The 15118-nt window shown below is 38.6% G+C and overlaps 1 long non-coding RNA gene across 1 annotated transcript in view; it reads right to left on the bottom strand.

Annotated features, from left to right (window-relative positions):
- Positions 1-15118, bottom strand: part of LOC138851627 (uncharacterized) — a 30922-nt gene that overhangs the window by 11943 nt on the left and 3861 nt on the right. Inside the window, exon 2 of the long non-coding RNA XR_011391311.1 lies at positions 8934-9043. This is a non-coding gene — a long non-coding RNA (uncharacterized lncRNA). The remainder of the gene's footprint in view (positions 1-8933; positions 9044-15118) is intronic.

Genomic DNA, 15118 nt, shown 5'->3' with positions numbered 1-15118 from the left:
GATTTCGAACTTAATCCATAACAGTTCCAGGAGCTAGTTCTAAATTCGAAAATCCATTCCAGTCTGAAATTCGAAGCAATATTTCCCATAAGAAATAATGGAAATACAATTAATCCGTTCCAGAAACCCAAAAATATTCACAAAAAAAAATACATTTTATAGAGATTAATTACAGTTTTACATACACACAACAAATGCTATAGTCTTTAATTATGTATAGTAATATAAAATAACATTTTTACTTACCTTTATTGAAGATTGGTGATGGCATCTGGAAGATAGGGAGGAGGAGAGAGGGAGTTGGGGTTATTGTTTGGAAGGAGAATCCCCCTCCATGAGGACTTCCGGTATCAAAGCCCTCTCTGGGGTTGCTTCCCTTCTCTGTATTTTAATGCCACTAGGACCAGCTTGAGAGTCATTGGACCCCAGTCTCACAAAATAACTGTCTACAGTCCTCTGTTTCTGTCTCACAAAATAACTATCCACAGTCGTCTGTTTGTCTCACAAAATAACTGTCCACAATCGTCTGTTTGTCTCACAAAATAACTCCACAGTCGTCTGTTTCTGTCTCACAAAATAACTGTCCACAGTCGTCTGTTTCTGTCTCACAAAATAACTGTCCACAGTCGTCTGTTTATGTCTCACAAAATAACTGTCCACAGTCGTCTGTTTCTGTCTCACAAAATAACTCCACAGTTGTCTGTTTCTGTCTCACAAAATAACTGTCCACAATCGTCTGTTTGTCTCACAAAATAACTGTCCACAATCGTCTGTTTGTCTCACAAAATAACTCCACAGTTGTCTGTTTCTGTCTCACAAAATAACTGTCCACAGCCGTCTGTTTCTGTCTCACAAAATAACTGTCCACAGCCGTCTGTTTCTGTCTCACAAAATAACTGTCCACAATCGTCTGTTTGTCTCACAAAATAACTGTCCACAATCGTCTGTTTGTCTCACAAAATAACTCCACAGTTGTCTGTTTCTGTCTCACAAAATAACTGTCCACAATCGTCTGTTTGTCACACAAAGTAACTCCACAGTTGTCTGTTTCTGTCTCACAAAATAACTCCACAGTCTGTAAAGTAAAAGGACACAAGTGCAACTAATGTGACATTTATTGTGGCAACGTTTCGCTCTCCAGGAGCTTTATCAAGCGTGATAAAGCTCCTGGAGAGCGAAACGTTGCCACAATAAATGTCACATTAGTTGCACTTGTGTCCTTTTACTTTACATATTGTCGGTAATTCTACCAACTTCATTACAACTCCACAGTCGTTTGTTTCTGTCTCACAAAATAACTGTCCACAGTTGTCTGTTTCTGTCTCACAAAATAACTGTCCACAGTTGTCTGTTTCTGTCTCACAAAATAACTGTCCACAGTCCTCTGTACATCCTGGCAAGCTCAACAAGTCTCACTCCAATCTCATACTTCTGTATTATTTCCTTCTTCACATCTATGGTGTTTCTCACTTTCTTTACCACAGGGGTACCGCTAGCAAGTTTCTTTGGGCCCATGGCAGCTTATTTCACAGCCCCACAAGCACTAAACACAATTAAATAATTGTAAAATGTGTGAATGAGATCACAGGTTAGTGTTCACTCAAGCATAAACAAAGCTAGACTGCTCACAGCGCCTGCGGGGACGCGGACAGAGCGGGCCAGCGGACAGGTCCCGTACCCGGCAGTCCAAAAACAGGGGCGCGTTCGATAATAGGGACACAGTTTGTCCGAAAAAATTTTCTTATTTTCAAAACGTTCGATATGTGATACGTTCGATTTTTGAGGTTCCACTGTATGAAGCCAAGATATTGGTAACAGGGAAACCATCTGCTAGAGTTTCATCCAAAACTGGGCTTTACAAGCACTGTATACAGGAAAAGGTGAATACACTGCCTTACAAGAAAGACAAGTCAAAGATCACAATAAAATGAGGTAAATTCAGGTAATGGTGCAAGAAAGTGGCAAGGCCAACGTGACAGTACAGTAAACCTGAATATGACAGATTTTTAAATTTTAGGCAATAACCAATGGTTAATTTAACTCTTGTACTGTCAATGTTTATTACAGTATATCCATACATTAGGCATACAGTACTCTATTAGGTATACAGTATTGAACAGCGGTTTCCACCCTGTATTCCGTGAACCCCTGGGGGCCTGCAAAGGTAGTTCTTGGGGTTCATGAGCTAAGACAAAAATTTCAAGAGGCTGTAGTGTAAAATGTATAATTACCTCACTGACTTCTGGCTGCATGTGAAAAATGAGTAGCCAGTACTGGCATCGAAACCACTGAGATACTTAACCCTTCAAGAGTCGAGACCCCCGATCCTTAACCCTTTGACTGTCGCGGCCGTATATATACGTCTTAGGAGGTACCGTGTTTGACGTACATATACAGTGGACCCCCGCATACCGTACGCATCGCATACCGTACAATCCGCATACCGCTCGCTTTTATCGCAAAAATTTTGCCTCGCATACCGCCCAAAAACCCGCTCACCGCTCTTCGTCCGAGACGCGTCCAATGTGCGCCCTCAGCCAGCCTCACATGTTCCGCCGGTGGCATTGTTTACCAGCCAGCCTCTGCGGTAACATCCAAGCATACAATCGGAATATTTCGTATTATTACAGTGTTTTCGGTGCTTTATCTGGAAAATAAGTGACCATGGGCCCCAAGAAAGCTTCTAGTGCCAACCCTACAGCAATAAGGGTGAGAATTCCAATAGAGATGAAGAAAGAGATCATTGATAAGTATGAAAGTGGAGTGCGTGTCGCCGACCTGGTCAGGTTGTACAAGAAACCCAAATCAACCATCGCTACTATTGTGGGCAACAGAAAGGCAATCAAGGAAGCTGTTCTTGCCAAAGGTTTAACTGTGTTTTCGAAACAGAGATCGCAAGTGATGGAAGATGTTGAGAGACTCTTATTGGTGTGGATAAATGAAAAACAGCTAGCAGGAGATAGCGTCTCTCAAGCGATCATAAGCGAAAAGGCTAGGAAGTTGCATGAGGATTTAATTAAAAAAATGCCTGCAACTAGTGATGATGTGAGTGAATTTAAGGCCAGCAAAGGTTGGTTTGAGAGATTTAAGAATTGTAGTGGCATACATAGTGTGATAAGGCATGGTGAGGCTGCCAGTTCGGACCACAAAGCAGCTGAAAAATATGTGCAGGAATTCAAGAAGTACATAGACAGTGAAGGACTGAAACCTGAACAAGTGTTTAATTGTGATGAAACAGGCCTGTTTTGGAAGAAAATGCCAAGCAGCACCTACATTACTCAGGAGGAAAAGGCACTCCCAGGACATAAGCTTACAGGCTTACTTTTCTCATGTGTTCCAATGCTACTGGTGATTGCAAAGTGAAGCCTTTATTAGTGTATCACTCTGAAACTCCCAGACCGTTCAGGCAAAAGAATGTCCTCAAGGAGAATTTGTGTGTGCTGTGGAGGGCAAACAGTAAGGCATGGGTCACTAGGGACTTTTTCTATGACTGGTTACACCATGCATTTGCCCCCAATGTGAAAGATTACCTAACTGAAAAGAAATTAGAACTTAAGTGCCTCCTGGTGTTAGACAATGCCCCTGGTCATCCTACAGACGTGGCAGAGCGACTTTATGGGGACATGAAATTCATTAAGGTGAAGTTTTTGCCTCCTAATACCACTCCTCTCCTGCAGCCCATGGACCAGCAGGTTATTGCAAACTTCAAAAAACTGTACACAAAAGCTCTGTTTGAAAGGTGCTTTGTAGTGACCTCAGAAACTCAACTGACTCTAAGAGAGTTTTGGAGAGAGCACTTTAAACTCTCTCTCAGGGTCGAAAAATTTTCAAAAAAAAAAAAAAAAAAAAATTATTTTTTATGAAATGATAAGAGAATCTTTTCCCAATTGTAATGACACCAAAAGTATGAAATTTCATGGAAAACTTGCAAAATTACACTCGTGATGTTAGCCATATCGGTGACATTTATGCATCGGCGATTTCGCTCAATTTGAGCCCTATTTTTGGCTAAATGCATTGTTCCAGCTAATTAAAATCATAGCTATCTTGTTAGAACTCCATTTGTTCTATATATATTGAGCACCAGAAACTGCCCATTTACTGATTTTAATTATGCAATAAAGTGGTCAAAAATTGGCAATTTGGCCAATTTCAACCAAATTTCAAAAGATGCCAATTTCAAAATAGGGTCTAGAATAAACAAGACAGACATTCCTGGTACTAAAATAACATTTTCTCTGTTCATCAGTCATGTCTCCAGGCCCCACTTATATTACTCCTGCTTTTCATTTTGAATTTTTATTCTCACAAAAATAGGTTTACTGTTATGCAGACTACTGCATTATTGTAAAAATGGTATAAATAATATCAGCACACTTGTGAAAGAATATTGGACTCACCAGCTGATATGTATTGGATGCGTAGCGTGATTTGTTTAAGCATCGGCAAAAATTGAACATTTCCACTACTTTGAGCTCAATTTCAAGGTACAGTGGACCCCAGCATTTCGTCGGTCATGACTTTCATGAAATCTGACTTTTGGCAAGTTTTTCGTCAAAATTTAGCTTCGCGGTTCGTGATTGGACTCTTGATTCAGCAACCATCTGGTACGTGTCCGTCGTCAGCGTGCACACAAAGCCAGTCTCCCACACCATTCACACTCAGTGTGTCATTGTTTACCAGTGCATGACCAACACCCCATGGGTTTATACAATACATTTCATAATAATCCATTGTCTTACTGCTAAATAAGCCACCATGGGCCCAAAGAAAGCTCCTAGTGCCAGCCCTTTGGTAACAAAGGTAAGAAACACTATAGAATTCAAAAAAAAACTCGTAGCAAAGTACCAAAGTGGAGGAGGAAGAGAGAGGGGAGAATGTGCCTTTTGCAGTGTTTGTGATTCTACGATATGTATGATACTAAAGCAGTAGGTATCGATAAAGGCTATAGCTCCAGCCAGCGATAAAGTGTAGAATTAACAGTGTAGCAAGTAAGTTAAGCAATAGAAAAACGACATGAAAGTAACTTTCCAATGTTGGACGTGTATAAGACTGCTGAACATATGCCGGCCTGCTATCTTCCACCACCCTAAACCTCTGCCAGCATCTCCTTCATCAAACTACCTAATTAAACTAACATCTCCTTCAAGGAAAGTGTAAATATAAAAGTGTAAGTATAAAAGTAAACAAGTGTAAATATAAAAGGATCCCAACAGAAATAAGTCACTCTTGACTTTTCTGGGTTATCCTAGATACTTTACACATATGCTGCTATGTATGATAATTTATGTACGTAACTGTATTTGTGTATACCTGAATAAACTTGTTTATAAATTAAAATGTAAATATTACTTATTTATAAATTACATACATTGTTTAAGTGTGATAGTGTTGGTGGGTTCTGCTGGTGCCTCACCTCTACCACCACTGTACTGCTTCTCTCAGTGGCCCTTATAAACCCAACAACAACAATTCCATCACTTTACTCCTCTCATACATTATGACATATTTTATTCATTCTAGAGTATATATAATGTTTCTATGTTATTAATATTGTTCATTATGTCATATTAGATGAATTGTGATAGATAAATAATCCGTAGAGATGATATTAGCGTCATATTGAAGCATAAACTCGCGTCCCTCTCGCCTCCTACCTGTCTGCCATACACCAACAAGAGTCTTCAATAAAGGTTAAGTGTGATGTTAGATGTTCATTTATCCATTTTATTAGTGATTTATATTTATTTGTCATTGTTTTCTGTATGTAAATCTATATTTAATCTTTAAAAAAATTATTTTCTGTTAATACTTTTGGGTGTCTAAAATGCACTAATTGGATTTACATTATTTCTTATGGGGAAAATGGATTCGCCAATCGTGAATTTCGCCATTAGGCAGACTCTCTGGAATGGATTAATCATGAAACTCGGGGGTCCACTGTACTTTTCATCGTGAAACCAATCAAAATCAGCTCTATTTCTGTAGTATATCTTCCATTCTATCAAATGAGATCAAGAAAACGAGAATACAACCATAAATACCATACAAAAACACACTGCAAAGTCACTTTTAAACCAAAAATGCAGTCGGAGTTTTTTTCGCATTATACACTGCTTGCTGCAGATTTTTTTTTATACTGTGCACACTGACCATGCAGACCCATTCTTTCATATGTAGGCCTACCAGTTTTCTTCCCCCAGATATGAAGGCACTAGAATTTTGGCATATAAATACGAGACCGACACTGGCTATCAAGCCGTACATATATGGGACCGACCGTGAAAGGGTTAATGTTATTCCCCACTGTATATTAATGTAAACAGGCTTTCCCCCAGCTCTTTTATATAAAATCAAAATACAGAAACAGGATGAATGTTGAATCTGATCTATGCTTCAAACTGTCTGCCATTGAATCAAATTCAGAACACAGCATCAGCAAAACAGCATTAACCATCTCATTAAACAAGTAAGCTTTTCAATACTGCCATTTATTTAACTGAATAGTCAGTTACACATGTCTTTCAACTGAGAGATAAAACTGAGAAAACGAGTTTGTTGTTAGCTAATAAAAATCAGCTTGTTGAGTAGACAGACCTTTCAAAAACCTGGGATTCATGGAAAAATCAATTTAAATAAAAGGGATCTTTGGTGGTGAAAAAGATAGGAACCACTGGGATAGTGCTTTAGGGTACTTTTTTATTATTCTCAACATTCAGATATAACAGCATCCCCTATTGAGGGTTTACTGTACAATGTACTTTATGTTTACTGAACGAGTCTTGTTTGATGGTGTTGGTTTAGTATATCATAGCTGTTTCTAAAATTCTGAGCAATGTCTTGTTTTGGTGGTTTGACTTGAGTTCTCTCCCAAGTCCATGATGTGACAATGTAGGTTACAATGGACTATGCATGCAATGTTAGTGTAATCCATCCTGCAGGCAAATTTGTTACTGACATATGGATGAAGGTCTTGGCCGGTCTCCCAATATATAATTTCACACTTCTGCCAATGGTATGCTGTACACTACTGGTATACAAGCAATTCCAGGTTTTGGGCTTCGGGTAATTTTGATATTTTGGTGGTTAAGAGTGCCACACTCAAGTTAGTCTTTCAGAAAAGCAGGGCTATGGTAATGGCAGTTACGCCTAGTGTAGGGGTCCAGCCATTTCACAATGCTGATATCCTCTGTGGGTGTCAGTGTATGAGGACGAAATCTGATAGTAGCATAAGTGTCCTTTACATATTCCTGTTCTTCTGAAAGATATTCATCATTATGAAGTGTAAGTACTCATAAAAAGAATCCTATGATAATGTCCTGCTTGGGTCCGAGGTCATGATGGGAGAAATAATATATTTGGTCATCTTTACTGTTGGGTTTCTATACACTCAAACATTATGATGGCCTAATATAAAACCTATACCACCCTGAGCTCAAAACCATGAGAAGTGTTATAACAGGATTCTTTCTCCAAGCACTCAGAATGTACAATGAAAAATATCGTTCAGAAGAACAGAAGTAAATTGAGTATACTTTTGTTACCTCAAATTGTTTGCTCTTGAAAACAGAAAGCCTCCCTCATACACAGCACATCCAAAGAGGATACTAACACAAACAGATGATTGGTTCTCCTCATAGAGTAGATTACCATCACCATCACTCCATTTTCCCATACCTCACATTATTCATCATTTATAATATAAACATAATAAACCTCCAGAAGTAGTAGGTTGGTAGACAGCAACCACCCAGGGAGGTATTACCGTCCTGCCAAGTGAGTGTAAAACGAGAGCCTGTAATTGTTTTACATGATGGTAGGATTGCTGGTGTCTTTTTTCTGTCTCATAAACATGCAAGATTTTAGGTACATCTTGATACTACTTCTTACACTTAGGTCACACTACACATACATGTATACAAGCATATATATACACACCCCTCCGGGTTTTCTTCTATTTTCTTTCTAGTGCTTGTTCTTGTTTATTTCCTCTCATCTCCATGGGGAAGTGGAACAGAATTCTTCCTCCATAAGCTATGCATGTTGTAAGAGGCGACTAAAATGCCGGGAGCAAGGGGCTAGTAACCCCTTCTCCTGTACAAATTACTAAATTTAAAAAGAAAAACTTTCGTTTTTCTTTTTGGGCCACCCTGCCTTGGTGGGATGCAGCCGGTTTGTTGAAAAAAAAAATAAACCTCGTCTTGTCACCTTGGTTTTGTTCTTTACTCTCGCCAAAACTTGACCTCACATACTTTGCCATTATCTGACTTTACCTTAAACCTTTGCCCTGCCTTTCTCCAAACTTGACCCCAGAGTGCTTGTATCCCTAACAAGGTGGTGTATATGCTTTTTTCCTATATACATAATAAAGCTTGACATTGGGTGAAATGTAGAAATAAAAGATTTTCCTAATATCAAAGCTATTACTTCCACTTGTTGCCTTACCTCAGTGTTTACCTAATGTAGATAAGGATGATAAGAAGAGCTAAGTAGTAACAAGGACAGGAAGCCCTTGACTTATCAAGGTCCTTTGAAATATTTATCAATCCTTAAGGATGTGACACAAAACAGTTTGCTAACACAGAAGCAGCTATTTACTGATATGTGAACATAGGCAGTAGGTGTAATAAGACTTACCCATAGGTCTTGCCCTGCTAGGGAGCCATTCAGTGGAGAACTCACATAGAGTGAAAAAGATAAAGTTGCAAAGAAAAACTTTACTGAGATGTTTTGCCTGTGGACAATCTTCTTCAGTCACTGATTGAAGAAATGTGGCCACAGGGGAAACATCTCAATAAAGTTCCTCTCTGTAATTGTGACTTTTTCACCATTTGTTGATTTCGTGCTATTTGTCTCCAATTCACATACAAAACTGCACTTAAATAATAAAAAAACAAATTTAAGCAAGATATAAATACTGGCTTCACACAGACCTTCTTGATCATAGCAAGCATCTCACGTTCTGCTCTCGGTGCTCCTCCAACTAATTCTCTCGTGCATGTGTCCAGAGTTGCACCATGACCTACGAGTAACACTGTGCCACCTGGAAAAAATATGGTGCTAGGTTTACCTTCAAATAAATACATCTTGTAACTGAGATTAATAAGTTGAGAAAGCCTAGGAAACAAATAGATTTGACAGTTAAAAAAAGAAGAGGAGAGTTATTAGACAGGGAGTCAGAAGTATCGAGAAGATGGAGGGAATATTCTGAGGAACTGTTAACCCTTCCAGGGTTTCTGACGTACTAGTACGTCTTAAGCACCAGGGTTATTGACGTGCTAGTACGTGTAAATTCTAGCACCTTCAAATCTAGCGAGAGAAAGCTGGTAGGCCTACAATTGAAAGACTGGGTGTATGTGGTCAGTGTGCACAGTATAAAAAAAATCCTGCAGCACACAGAGCATAATGAGAAAAAAAACTTTGACCGTGTTTTTGGTTTAAAATGGCACCTTTGCACTGTATTTTCGTATGGTATTTATGGTTGTATTCTAGTTTTCCTGGTCTCATTTTATAGAATGGAAGACATATTACAGAAATTGAGATGATTTTGATTAGTTTCACAATGAAAAGTTCCTTGAAATAGAGCTCGAAGTAGCAAAAATGTTCAATTTTTGCCAAAGTTCAAAAGTCAACAAATCATGCCAAGTGTCCAATACACATCAACTGGTGAGTCTAATATTCTTTCACAAGTGTGCTGATATTATTTATACCATTTTTACACTAATGCAGTTGTCTGCATAACAGTAAATTTTCTATTTTTAGTGAGAATAAAAACTCAAAGTGGAAAGCAAAAGAAATGTAAGAGGGGCTTGGGGACATGACTAATGAACAGAGAAAATGTTATTTTAGTGCCAGGAATGTCTGTCTTGTTTATTCTGGACCCTATTTGAAAATTGGCATCTTTTGAAATTGTGTGAAACTGGCAAAATTGCCAATTTCTGACCACTTTATTGGAGAGTTAAAATCGGTAAATGGGTGGTTTCTTGTACTCATTCAATAGAAAAAGTGGAGTTCTAGCGAAATAGTTATGATTTCTGTCAACTAGTACACTGGAATTGGCCAAAAATAGGGCTCAAAGTGGGCAAAATCGCCAATGCATAAACATCGAGACCGCTAACTTCACTAGAGCATAATTCCATACGTTTTCCATCAAATTTCATACTTTTGGAGTCATTATGATTGGGAAAAGATTTTCCATAATTTCATAAGAAAATTTTTTTTTTTCCGAAAAATTTTCGACCCTGAGAACAAGTTTAGGAGAGGGTCTCTCGACCCTGAAAGGGTTAATGTTGATCAGCGATGGGGATGTAGTAAAACATCTTTTAGGTGTGAGAAAGAGCCAGTAATTAGTGAGGGGCAGTTGCACAGGGCTATGGGCAGAATGAAAGGGGGTAAAGCACCTGGAACTGATGGGACCAAGTCAGAAATGTTAAAAGCAGGTAGGGATATAGTTTTGGAGTGATTGGCGCTTTTGTTTAATAAATGTATGAAAGAGGGGAAGGTACCTAAGGGTTGGCAGAGTGTGTGCATAGTTCTTTCATATAAAGGCACGGAGGACAAGAGAGCATGTAAGAATTATAGGGAAATAAGCCTGCTGAATAAACCTGGTAAGGTGTACGGTCGAGTTATTATTGTTAGAAATAAGGGTACGATGGAGAGCAGGATCGCAGATGAACAAGAAGGCTTTAGGAAGGGTAGGGGATGTCAAGACCAAGTGTTAACATTGAAGCATGTAAGTGAACAGTATTTAGATGACAGTAAAAATGTTTTTGTTGGATTTGTGAATTTGAAAAAGCATATGATAGGGTGTATAGGGAAGCAATGTGGCAGATGCTGAAAGTGTATGGAATAGGTAGTAGATTACTAAAAGCAGTTAAGAGTTTTTATGAGCATAGTGAGGCTCAGATTAGGGTATGCAGGACAGAGAGAGATTATTCCCCAGTAAAAGTAGGCCATAGACAAGGATACATGATGTCACCATGGTTGTTTAAAAATAATTGGCTGTTATTTTTTCTTATGAAATGGTAGAGAATCATTTTCTGAAGGTAGGAAAACAAAAAGTACGAAATTTGATGGAAAATTGACGAAATTATGCTCTCGCGAATTTTGATGTCAGCGATATTTTCGAATCGACGATTTTGCCGACTTTAACTCCCATTTTAGGCCAATTACATTATTCCAGTCGACCAAATTCTTAGCTATTTCACTAGTATTACGTCTATTCTATCGATTGAGCACAAGAAATCGCCAAGTCAACTGTTTCAACTACAAAATAAAGTGATCGGAAATTGGTAATTTGGCCAATTTAACATTAAGTTTAAAATATTCCAATTTCAAAATAGGGTCCAGAATAAACAATGCAGGCATTCCTGACACTAAATTAACATTTCCTCTGTTCATTAGTTATGTTTTCAGGCTTTACAAATGAATTCCATTTTGATGTTTTATTCATATAATGAATTTTAATTCACACCATAAAATAGAAGATTACTGTTATGCAATACTGTAATAATTGTATAAATAACATCAGCACATTTGTGAACGTATATTAGACCCACCAACTGGTGTGTATTAGACGTGTGAGGTCATTCGTTTACTCTTGAACATCGGCAAAAATTTAACATTTACACTAATTTAAGCTCAGTTTCAAGCCATTTTCAGTACTAAAACCAATCATAATCATCTCTGTTTCTGTAATATATGTTCCATTCTATCAAATGAGGCCAAGAAATCGCAAATACAACTATAAAAAACAAAACAAAAAAACACTGCAGAGTTGCTGTTTTAATCGAAAATTACAGTCTCAGTTTTTTCTCTCATTATGCACTGTGCTGCAGGATTTGTTTAATTTGGTGCACACATACCACATAGATGTATTCTCTCATATCTAGGCCCAAATTTACCGCTCACAGTTTATCAGAGTCAGCTGAGCTCATGGCGTAGATCTATGGTTTGGACCCTCAACGTAAAACCGTAGATCTATGGCACGGACCCTGAAAGGGTTAACCCTTTGACTGTTTCAGTCCTACATATACATCTTACGAGCCACCGTGTTTGACGTATATATACGCATAAATTCTAGCTGCTTCAAATCAAGCAGGAGAAAGCTGGTAGGCCCACATGCGAGAGAATGGGTCTGTGTGGTCAGTGTGCACCATATTAAAAAATGTATAATGAGAAAAAAAACTAACCATTTTTTTTAATTAAAATGCCGACTTTGTGGTCTATTTTCGTATAGTATTCATGGCTGTATTCTCGTTTTCTTGGTCTCATTTGATAGAATGGAAAATATATTATAGAAATAGAGGTAGTAGGTTGGTAGACAGCAACCACCCAGGGAAGTACTACCGTCCTGCCAGATGACTGTGAAACAAAAACCTGTAACTGTTTTGCATGATGGTAGGATTGCTGGTTTCTTTTTCTGTCTCATAAACACGCTAAGATAACAGGGATATCTTGCTACTCCTACTTACACTTTGGTCACACTTCACAGACACGCACATGCATATATATATATACATACATCTAGGTTTTTCTCCTTTTTCTAAATAGCTCTTGTTCTTTTTTATTTCTTCTATTGTCCATGGGGAAGTGGAAAAGAATCTTTCCTCCGTAAGCCATGCGTGTCGTATGAGGCGACTAAAATGCCGGGAGCAATGGGCTAGTAACCCCTTCTCCTGTATACAATTACTAAAAAAGAGAAGAAGAAAAACTTTATAAAACTGGGTTGCTTAAATGTGCGTGGATGTAGTGCGGATGACAAGAAACAGATGATTGCTGATGTTATGAATGAAAAGAAGTTGGATGTCCTGGCCCTAAGCGAAACAAAGCTGAAGGGGGTAGGAGAGTTTCAGTGGGGGGAAATAAATGGGATTAAATCTGGAGTATCTGAGAGAGTTAGAGCAAAGGAAGGGGTAGCAGTAATGTTAAATGATCAGTTATGGAAGGAGAAAAGAGAATATGAATGTGTAAATTCAAGAATTATGTGGATTAAAGTAAAGGTTGGATGCGAGAAGTGGGTCATAATAAGCGTGTATGCACCTGGAGAAGAGAGGAATGCAGAGGAGAGAGAGAGATTTTGGGAGATGTTAAGTGAATGTATAGGAGCCTTTGAACCAAGTGAGAGAGTAATTGTGGTAGGGGACTTGAATGCTAAAGTAGGAGAAACTTTTAGAGAGGGTGTGGTAGGTAAGTTTGGGGTGCCAGGTGTAAATGATAATGGGAGCCCTTTGATTGAACTTTGTATAGAAAGGGGTTTAGTTATAGGTAATACATATTTTAAGAAAAAGAGGATAAATAAGTATACACGATATGATGTAGGGCGAAATGACAGTAGTTTGTTGGATTATGTATTGGTAGATAAAAGACTGTTGAGTAGACTTCAGGATGTACATGTTTATAGAGGGGCCACAGATATATCAGATCACTTTCTAGTTGTAGCTACACTGAGAGTAAAAGGTAGATGGGATACAAGGAGAATAGAAGCATCAGGGAAGAGAGAGGTGAAGGTTTATAAACTAAAAGAGGAGGCAGTTAGGGTAAGATATAAACAGCTATTGGAGGATAGATGGGCTAATGAGAGCATAGGCAATGGGGTCGAAGAGGTATGGGGTAGGTTTAAAAATGTAGTGTTAGAGTGTTCAGCAGAAGTTTGTGGTTACAGGAAAGTGGGTGCAGGAGGGAAGAGGAGCGATTGGTGGAATGATGATGTAAAGAGAGTAGTAAGGGAGAAAAAGTTAGCATATGAGAAGTTTTTACAAAGTAGAAGTGATGCAAGGAGGGAAGAGTATATGGAGAAAAAGAGAGAAGTTAAGAGAGTGGTGAAGCAATGTAAAAAGAGAGCAAATGAGAGAGTGGGTGAGATGTTATCAACAAATTTTGTTGAAAATAAGAAAAAGTTTTGGAGTGAGATTAACAAGTTAAGAAAGCCTAGAGAACAAATGGATTTGTCAGTTAAAAATAGGAGAGGAGAGTTATTAAATGGAGAGTTAGAGGTATTGGGAAGATGGAAGGAATATTTTGAGGAATTGTTAAATGTTGATGAAGATAGGGAAGCTGTGATTTCGTGTATAGGGCAAGGAGGAATAACATCTTGTAGGAGTGAGGAAGAGCCAGTTGTGAGTGTGGGGGAAGTTCGTGAGGCAGTAGGTAAAATGAAAGGGGGTAAGGCAGCCGGGATTGATGGGATAAAGATAGAAATGTTAAAAGCAGGTGGGGATATAGTTTTGGAGTGGTTGGTGCAATTATTTAATAAATGTATGGAAGAGGGTAAGGTACCTAGGGATTGGCAGAGAGCATGCATAGTTCCTTTGTATAAAGGCAAAGGGGATAAAAGAGAGTGCAAAAATTATAGGGGGATAAGTCTGTTGAGTGTACCTGGTAAAGTGTATGGTAGAGTTATAATTGAAAGAATTAAGAGTAAGACGGAGAATAGGATAGCAGATGAACAAGGAGGCTTTAGGAAAGGTAGGGGGTGTGTGGACCAGGTGTTTACAGTGAAACATATAAGTGAACAGTATTTAGATAAGGCTAAAGAGGTCTTTGTGGCATTTATGGATTTGGAAAAGGCGTATGACAGGGTGGATAGGGGGGCAATGTGGCAGATGTTGCAAGTGTATGGTGTAGGAGGTAGGTTACTGAAAGCAGTGAAGAGTTTTTACGAGGATAGTGAGGCTCAAGTTAGAGTATGTAGGAAAGAGGGAAATTTTTTCCCAGTAAAAGTAGGCCTTAGACAAGGATGTGTGATGTCACCGTGGTTGTTTAATATATTTATAGATGGGGTTGTAAGAGAAGTAAATGCGAGGGTCTTGGCAAGAGGCGTGGAGTTAAAAGATAAAGAATCACACACAAAGTGGGAGTTGTCACAGCTGCTCTTTGCTGATGACACTGTGCTCTTGGGAGATTCTGAAGAGAAGTTGCAGAGATTGGTGGATGAATTTGGTAGGGTGTGCAAAAGAAGAAAATTAAAGGTGAATACAGGAAAGAGTAAGGTTATGAGGATAACAAAAAGATTAGGTGATGAAAGATTGAATATCAGATTGGAGGGAGAGAGTATGGAGGAGGTGAACGTATTCAGATATTTGGGAGTGGACGTGTCAGCAGATGGGTCTATGAAAGA

Source organism: Cherax quadricarinatus, unplaced genomic scaffold (genome assembly GCF_038502225.1).
Source record: "Cherax quadricarinatus isolate ZL_2023a unplaced genomic scaffold, ASM3850222v1 Contig1281, whole genome shotgun sequence".
NCBI classification, from domain to species: Eukaryota; Metazoa; Arthropoda; class Malacostraca; order Decapoda; family Parastacidae; genus Cherax; species Cherax quadricarinatus.
The sequence above is the reverse complement of the archived record's forward strand: the minus strand, read 5'-3'. Positions and strand labels throughout refer to the sequence as shown.